Source organism: Ornithodoros turicata, chromosome 6 (genome assembly GCF_037126465.1).
Source record: "Ornithodoros turicata isolate Travis chromosome 6, ASM3712646v1, whole genome shotgun sequence".
Lineage (NCBI taxonomy): Eukaryota > Metazoa > Arthropoda > Arachnida > Ixodida > Argasidae > Ornithodoros > Ornithodoros turicata.
Window position 1 is genome coordinate 29,843,694 of NC_088206.1, and position 7,374 is coordinate 29,851,067.

At 41.2% G+C, this 7,374-nt stretch overlaps 1 long non-coding RNA gene across 1 annotated transcript; it reads left to right on the top strand.

The window, feature by feature from the left end:
• Positions 1-4,563: 4,563 nt before the first annotated feature.
• LOC135397786 (uncharacterized) lies at positions 4,564-6,023 on the top strand. Its single transcript, XR_010423751.1, has 3 exons — positions 4,564-4,665; positions 5,227-5,287; positions 5,688-6,023. It is a non-coding gene; the product is annotated as an uncharacterized LOC135397786 (long non-coding RNA).
• The last annotated feature ends 1,351 nt before the right edge of the window (positions 6,024-7,374 follow it).

The window sequence follows — 7,374 nt, forward strand, 5'->3', positions numbered from 1 at the left end:
GCCGAAACGTGTCGAATAATGGGTTGATTGTGGCGCCACCGCAGTCTTGTACGGAATGAAAAACTAATACATGATAGCAGCAGTTACGTTTTTTTTTTTTTTTTTTACGTCAGCTGAAAAGAGAAAATCGTGTATGGAAACGTTTGTCCTAAAGTGTCTTCCAAAACCACGGGCATAACGAAACCCTATTACTTCAGGCCTAGAGGCAAAACACGTGAGCCGAAACGTGTCGAATAATGGGTTGATTGTGGCGCCACCGCAGTCTTGTACGGAATGAAAAACTAATACATGATAGCAGCAGTTACGTTTTTTTTTTTTTACGTCAGCTGAAAAGAGAAAATCGTGTATGGAAACGTTTGTCCTAAAGTGCCTTCCAAAACCACGGGCATAACGAAACCCTATTACTTCAGGCCTAGAGGCAAAACACGTGAGCCGAAACGTGTCGAATAATGGGTTGATTGTGGCGCCACCGCAGTCTTGTACGGAATGAAAAACTAATACATGATAGCAGCAGTTACGTTTTTTTTTTTACGTCAGCTGAAAAGAGAAAATCGTGTATGGAAACGTTTGTCCTAAAGTGCCTTCCAAAACCACGGGCATAACGAAACCCTATTACTTCAGGCCTAGAGGCAAAACACGTGAGCCGAAACGTGTCGAATAATGGGTTGATTGTGGCGCCACCGCAGTCTTGTACGGAATGAAAAACTAATACATGATAGCAGCAGTTACGTTTTTTTTTTTTTTTTACGTCAGCTGAAAAGAGAAAATCGTGTATGGAAACGTTTGTCCTACAGTGCCTTCCAAAACCACGTGCATAACGAAACCCTATTACTTCAGGCCTAGAGGCAAAACACGTGAGCCGAAACGTGTCGAATAATGGGTTGATTGTGGCGCCACCGCAGTCTTGTACGGAATGAAAAACTAATACATGATAGCAGCAGTTACGTTTTTTTTTTTACGTCAGCTGAAAAGAGAAAATCGTGTATGGAAACGTTTGTCCTACAGTGCCTTCCAAAACCACGTGCATAACGAAACCCTATTACTTCAGGCCTAGAGGCAAAACACGTGAGCCGAAACGTGTCGAATAATGGGTTGATTGTGGCGCCACCGCAGTCTTGTACGGAATGAAAAACTAATACATGATAGCAGCAGTTACGTTTTTTTTTTTTTTTACGTCAGCTGAAAAGAGAAAATCGTGTATGGAAACGTTTGTCCTACAGTGCCTTCCAAAACCACGTGCATAACGAAACCCTATTACTTCAGGCCTAGAGGCAAAACACGTGAGCCGAAACGTGTCGAATAATGGGTTGATTGTGGCGCCACCGCAGTCTTGTACGGAATGAAAAACTAATACATGATAGCACCAGTTACGTTTCTTTTTTTTACGTCAGCTGAAAAGAGAAAATCGTGTATGGAAACGTTTGTCCTACAGTGCCTTCCAAAACCACGTGCATAACGAAACCCTATTACTTCAGGCCTAGAGGCAAAACACGTGAGCCGAAACGTGTCGAATAATGGGTTGATTGTGGCGCCACCGCAGTCTTGTACGGAATGAAAAACTAATCCATGATAGCAGCAGTTACGTTTTTTTTTTTTTTTTACGTCAGCTGAAAAGAGAAAATCGTGTATGGAAACGTTTGTCCTACAGTGCCTTCCAAAACCACGTGCATAACGAAACCCTATTACTTCAGGCCTAGAGGCAAAACACGTGAGCCGAAACGTGTCGAATAATGGGTTGATTGTGGCGCCACCGCAGTCTTGTACGGAATGAAAAACTAATACATGATAGCAGCAGTTACGTTTTTTTTTTTTTTTACGTCAGCTGAAAAGAGAAAATCGTGTATGGAAACGTTTGTCCTACAGTGCCTTCCAAAACCACGTGCATAACGAAACCCTATTACTTCAGGCCTAGAGGCAAAACACGTGAGCCGAAACGTGTCGAATAATGGGTTGATTGTGGCGCCACCGCAGTCTTGTACGGAATGAAAAACTAATACATGATAGCAGCAGTTACGTTTTTTTTTTTTTTTACGTCAGCTGAAAAGAGAAAATCGTGTATGGAAACGTTTGTCCTACAGTGCCTTCCAAAACCACGTGCATAACGAAACCCTATTACTTCAGGCCTAGAGGCAAAACACGTGAGCCGAAACGTGTCGAATAATGGGTTGATTGTGGCGCCACCGCAGTCTTGTACGGAATGAAACACTAATACATGATAGCAGCAGTTACGTTTTTTTTTTTTTTACGTCAGCTGAAAAGAGAAAATCGTGTATGGAAACGTTTGTCCTACAGTGCCTTCCAAAACCACGTGCATAACGAAACCCTATTACTTCATGCCTAGAGGCAAAACACGTGAGCCGAAACGTGTCGAATAATGGGTTGATTGTGGCGCCACCGCAGTCTTGTACCGAATGAAAAACTAATACATGATAGCAGCAGTTACGTTTTTTTTTTTTTTACGTCAGCTGAAAAGAGAAAATCGTGTATGTTTGTCCTACAGTGCCTTCCAAAACCACGTGCATAACGAAACCCTATTACTTCATGCCTAGAGGCAAAACACGTGAGCCGAAACGTGTCGAATAATGGGTTGATTGTGGCGCCACCGCAGTCTTGTACCGAATGAAAAACTAATACATGATAGCAGCAGTTACGTTTTTTTTTTTTTTACGTCAGCTGAAAAGAGAAAATCGTGTATGGAAACGTTTGTCCTACAGTGCCTTCCAAAACCACGTGCATAACGAAACCCTATTACTTCAGGCCTAGAGGCAAAACACGTGAGCCGAAACGTGTCGAATAATGGGTTGATTGTGGCGCCACCGCAGTCTTGTACGGAATGAAAAACTAATACATGATAGCAGCAGTTACGTTTTTTTTTTTTTTTTACGTCAGCTGAAAAGAGAAAATCGTGTATGGAAACGTTTGTCCTACAGTGCCTTCCAAAACCACGTGCATAACGAAACCCTATTACTTCATGCCTAGAGGCAAAACACGTGAGCCGAAACGTGTCGAATAATGGGTTGATTGTGGCGCCACCGCAGTCTTGTACCGAATGAAAAACTAATACATGATAGCAGCAGTTACGTTTTTTTTTTTTTACGTCAGCTGAAAAGAGAAAATCGTGTATGGAAACGTTTGTCCTACAGTGCCTTCCAAAACCACGTGCATAACGAAACCCTATTACTTCAGGCCTAGAGGCAAAACACGTGAGCCGAAACGTGTCGAATAATGGGTTGATTGTGGCGCCACCGCAGTCTTGTACGGAATGAAAAACTAATACATGATAGCAGCAGTTACGTTTTTTTTTTTTTTTTTACGTCAGCTGAAAAGAGAAAATCGTGTATGGAAACGTTTGTCCTACAGTGCCTTCCAAAACCACGTGCATAACGAAACCCTATTACTTCATGCCTAGAGGCAAAACACGTGAGCCGAAACGTGTCGAATAATGGGTTGATTGTGGCGCCACCGCAGTCTTGTACCGAATGAAAAACTAATACATGATAGCAGCAGTTACGTTTTTTTTTTTTACGTCAGCTGAAAAGAGAAAATCGTGTATGGAAACGTTTGTCCTACAGTGCCTTCCAAAACCACGTGCATAACGAAACCCTATTACTTCAGGCCTAGAGGCAAAACACGTGAGCCGAAACGTGTCGAATAATGGGTTGATTGTGGCGCCACCGCAGTCTTGTACGGAATGAAAAACTAATACGTGATAGCAGCAGTTACGTTTTTTTTTTTTTTTTACGTCAGCTGAAAAGAGAAAATCGTGTATGGAAACGTTTGTCCTACAGTGCCTTCCAAAACCACGTGCATAACGAAACCCTATTACTTCAGGCCTAGAGGCAAAACACGTGAGCCGAAACGTGTCGAATAATGGGTTGATTGTGGCGCCACCGCAGTCTTGTACGGAATGAAAAACTAATACATGATAGCAGCAGTTACGTTTTTTTTTTTTTTTTACGTCAGCTGAAAAGAGAAAATCGTGTATGGAAACGTTTGTCCTACAGTGCCTTCCAAAACCACGTGCATAACGAAACCCTATTACTTCATGCCTAGAGGCAAAACACGTGAGCCGAAACGTGTCGAATAATGGGTTGATTGTGGCGCCACCGCAGTCTTGTACCGAATGAAAAACTAATACATGATAGCAGCAGTTACGTTTTTTTTTTTTTTTTACGTCAGCTGAAAAGAGAAAATCGTGTATGTTTGTCCTACAGTGCCTTCCAAAACCACGTGCATAACGAAACCCTATTACTTCATGCCTAGAGGCAAAACACGTGAGCCGAAACGTGTCGAATAATGGGTTGATTGTGGCGCCACCGCAGTCTTGTACCGAATGAAAAACTAATACATGATAGCAGCAGTTACGATTTTTTTTTTTTTTACGTCAGCTGAAAAGAGAAAATCGTGTATGTTTGTCCTACAGTGCCTTCCAAAACCACGTGCATAACGAAACCCTATTACTTCATGCCTAGAGGCAAAACACGTGAGCCGAAACCACTGATCTCGATTGTAAAAGGCTGGATCGCGGATAGGGAGCGCGAGCGTGAAGAAACCGGCCGCCATCTTACGGTGCTCACAACAGTCGCCGCAGCGATCATGGCAACTTCTTGCAATTACGGTCGTACCAACCGTACTGGCAAGGTTACAGGGCCTAAATTTATACAGGTGAGTCACTCTTTTTCGAGGAATAAATAGGCGTTCATTCTGTATATTTAGTTGACCATTATGAAGTGTTTTTTTGCCCAAAACGAGCACTGGATGCAGGTTGCTTGATCGCTCTTCCGACGTTCACTCGAGCACACTTGCATTTTACCCGGCGGCAAATACAGTTTGAGTGCATAATATGCTTGAAAGAACACGTTACACTACACAGGTAGTGTTGTCATCAATATATGTGCGAGCACTCGAGCGCTTTTTTGCATGCATTGCTAGCATGGTACACGGTGTTCTCTGCGGAAGCAAGTGCCACATTCATTTCTTTGAATTACCTTCGCGCACAAGTTCGGTATTACGTCATAATGAGACCACGATTGTCACCTTTTTTCATGTATTGGTATTGTTTTGTGCCTTGGTTTGATTTGTGACAAAGAATCCTACGTAACGGTGGTGTGGCGCGACTTGAATAACGCCTTTGTCTGAGCTGTATCGTCAGCTTGTTACGATAGTAATAATTTGTAGCGTGTCGTGCTATTTGAAGCAGTTTTTAAGGGTGGTCTCTCAATACAGGTTTCGTCATGAGGGCTACCCAGTGAATAATCTGTGTAGTGTGATACGGCTGGGTGTACATGTAAGTATCACGTTCCTCATCCACTGGTTTCTACTTTACAGGAAGGAACAACCTCAGTGCACGCACTGTGGTTAGCCTCTCTCAGTTTTGCATATTTTCTTACATGTTCACATCAGAAACACACCTTACACTTTAGGCTCCTTCACCCAGCAATATAATAATTATAATTCTTTTTAGAAGAGTTCCCCATATTCTTTTTAGAATAGTTTTTCATCGTTTTAATTTTTAGAAGATACAGGGATTGTAAACCATGTTTTAAACTGATGTTTTAACATTTGTCCAATGCATTTATTAAAAACATATTCATTTTTAACTGGTTGCACCCAAACCAATGTTCTGATGTATTATTTCCTTTGTTGTCGATGCACCATAAAAATTGGAATAATCATCATCAATGCAGGTTACTTCACAGCTGCCTCGACATACTCAAGAAATGGGTGCAGAACCTGCGTAATGCCCGCAAACTTTGATTACCACAGCACCTCCAAAAAGTATGTGTCACATGGAATTTTTAACATGGGATTCACAGTATATAATACCTTGTATTAACTGTTGTAGATCTAAGCCGTCTCTACAGTACACTCTCAGAAATTAAAACCGTGAGAACCGTGATAATTGTTTCAGTTAATAGGCATGCACATATATGCTATAAGAAGAAAATTATTTCTTGAGAATGCACTTCTCTGGCTACTGGTGTTGTTTACATCTACTGTTGATCACATTCATTTATCACATATTATATTCTTATATATATTACTATATTAACACATATTTGATCACATTACATTCAAAATTCATCATATATAAGAAAATACCAGGAGGGAAGTTGCTATTCATTGCTCATTCTAACCTAAAATTGAGTGCTACAAATTTAGAGAGAGTACCTGTCCATTGTCATTCCTAAAATATATATTGTCATTGTAGCAAGGTCATAAAACAATAAATGTAGTCTTTTGTGACCTCCCTGCACGTTCATTGTATCCTGAAACGCATAAGTGCAAGAAATAACTTGAATAAACTTGATGTTGTATAAACTTGATATAAAATGTTGAATAATATAATGTATGATATAAAATGTTGAATAATATAATGTATGATATAAAATGTTGAATAAACTTGAACTTGTATATTCTCTTTACTCACCATCAGTGACCTTCTTTACAAAAGCATATCGTGTTAGATTTTTTTTGTTTACGTTTCACAGACGGTGTACACGAGGGCCAAAATTACAAAATCACAACTGTTTCAAGCTCCAAATCGTCCTGCTGCAATTATCCTGTTGCAGACCATACGTGTGTAGTGCAAGAAGGCCCTTGCACATCAAAATGTAAGATGGGAGTCACAGTTAATGCAAAGTGGTTCCTGTGAGAGACTTCGATGCTGAACAAAATTGTGCAAACTGCGGAAGGTGCCATAGAAGATATTCAGAAAGCGTGTCTGGTCTCACAACGGTGCTACGGCGCTCTCTTTTAGATGACGATGATACTCATTGGAGTTTCAGATGTGCAGCTGCATTTTTTCGAACGTGCTCCACATAACAAGCATGACAAAGTCAGCACTGGATAGCAGGCCCCGTTCCTAAGCAGCTTTGCTCACGCTGCAGTTGTATTCAGCAAAAGCATGTGAGTACCCGAGAAGGACATTCAGTTTGGCACAACCGCGCCTGCAAATAATCAGAACAAATGAAGGAAGAAACAAACAAACATAGAAGGGCTGTACTTCAAAAAGAGGTAAATCTTGTGTCTCAAGGAGGTGTTACCACTTTTAAGTAACTTAATTGATTAAGCTTACATTACTACCTCATTAACTGTCCTAACGAGCGTGTTCTAATTGCGTAAAGCAATTAAATCACGCTCACAACGTATTTGGGCTGCTTCGGTGTGTCCATATTTGCGAGGCAAAGCACCGCAGTCGTTCACTAAAAGACACTTTCTGCGGCGGTGCTTGATATAAATCATACGAAACCGATACACGGCTAAAACAACGGCTGTGATTCTACAGAACGATCTCTTTCTGCCATATGCGAGTATATCCTTTCCCGGACCGTTCTTTATGGAACAATTTTTGTCCAGAACGCAGCACGGGAT